The following is a 1,861-nucleotide window of genomic DNA, read 5'->3' as shown; positions in this document are numbered from 1 at the left end:
GCAGATAGACAGTATAGAAATGATCTTTTCTACCTCGTAGATAAAGTCATTGAGGTGTTGGAGGCCTTAAACAGATCAGAGTTTGCACAGCCAGTCAATGACGGAATTCACACAAATCCATTCTCTGGACTCAAAATACTTTGCCCTGTTGGCTGAAGACCAAGACAGAATCCACTCTTGCTTAACTTCATTTGCTTCCAAAAGCATCACACTTAAACATTTTTCTAAGAGCTTTCTTATTTAAACTAGTTTATAAGAGTGCATTAAAATTTTCGATGAAAATAGTTATCATCAGCTAGATCAAGGCAGTTTTTTTCAAGCAAAAATTTAATGTATGGACCAAGGAGTGTAAAACAGTTTTCCATTAGGTTAAGTGGAACATAATTGAGGAAATAGCTTTGCAAGGATAAATATAACAAATGAAAGTAATGTTGAGATCGCTAATGTTTAGATTTTATCTACCCTTTCAGTTAGGATGCACAACTGAACCATCTATTCTAAAAAATCAATTTAATCTACTTTTTTAAAAAAAGTTAGGTTTCCCAGAAAAGAAAAATCTAAATTTAATCTCTTTCCTCTGCTCATGCAGTTTTCAAGAGGAATGGGATGGAGGGACCTACATTATTTGGATTAAACCATGTACATTTGGGGCAAAGACATTTCTCCTCAAGGGCGATGCCTGTGTAATAACCAATATGGGAAAAGAATCTAAAAAAGAATGGCTGTATATATATGTATAACTGATTCACTTTGCTGTGGGTGTGAAACTAACACAACATTGTAAATTAACTATATTCCAATTTAAAAAACAGTGGGGGCATGCCTATAGGATACAACCAGACACTGGCTTCAAAAGAGCTTGTTTCATTAACCTCAAGGACTTATGGGGAACATACCACTTGAAAGAATCTCCTATTCTGGGAGGATACAGTAGATCAAAGAGAATTTTTTCCTTCCTTATGAGAATCTATAATTAAAGATCTAATCCTTTATTTTAAGGAAGAAAAAAAATGTCCTCCTTTATTGAATTAGTTGTTTTCCTCTCCTTAAAATGCACATGGTTAACATCATGTTTTGGAAGGAATTTCCTTTTAACTGGCCTGTCATTCTTAGATTTTGGTGCATTTAAAAATGTTAGCCTGGGGCTTCTTTGGTGGTCCATTAGACTCCCATCTTCCAATGCAGGGGGTGCAGGTTCAGTCCCTTGTTGGGGAGCTAAGATCCCACATGCCTGGTGGCCAAATAAATAAATAAAATAAAAAATGTTAGCTGAGCAATGTGTGTTCCTGGCATCTTGGGACCTGTTACTTCCCCGGGACAAGGTGAAGCCCAGCACCCAGTCCCTGCCACCAGCAGAGGCCCAGTTCTGTGCAGAGCAAGGGTGGCAAATGGAAGGACAGCCCTACTGAAGACGGCTTGTTACCCTCACTGGCAATCACATAAGCGAGAAGCCTGAATTCATTTACTTATGGGGTGTGTCTACAGCTAGGTACAGGCGGCAACAACCACTGTATCCAGAATTTCTCCACTGAGGACAAGTTCAAGTTCCACTTTGGGATCGAAGGGCCTCATGTGGGCAACTGTGGTTCCCACAGGTTGGCATGTACACCAATGGAGGCCTTATTATGGTAGACTGTGATAACCATCGGGTCAGCATCTTTTCTTCTGAGGGCAGGTTCAAGACAGAGATTGGACCAAGTGGCCTTGAGGGCCCCAAGAGAGTGGCCACAGAACAGATGGTGACAGGTTACGCATCTTAACTGTCCGGGCCAGTGGCAAGCTGGTTGGCCATTTCGGAGGCCATGGGGCCATGCAGTGCCTCTGGCTCAGGTGGTAAAGAGTCTGCCTGCAATGCAGTTTA

This window comes from Budorcas taxicolor, chromosome 8, assembly GCF_023091745.1.
Source record: "Budorcas taxicolor isolate Tak-1 chromosome 8, Takin1.1, whole genome shotgun sequence".
Taxonomy (NCBI): domain Eukaryota; kingdom Metazoa; phylum Chordata; class Mammalia; order Artiodactyla; family Bovidae; genus Budorcas; species Budorcas taxicolor.
This window is presented reverse-complemented; position numbering follows the sequence as displayed.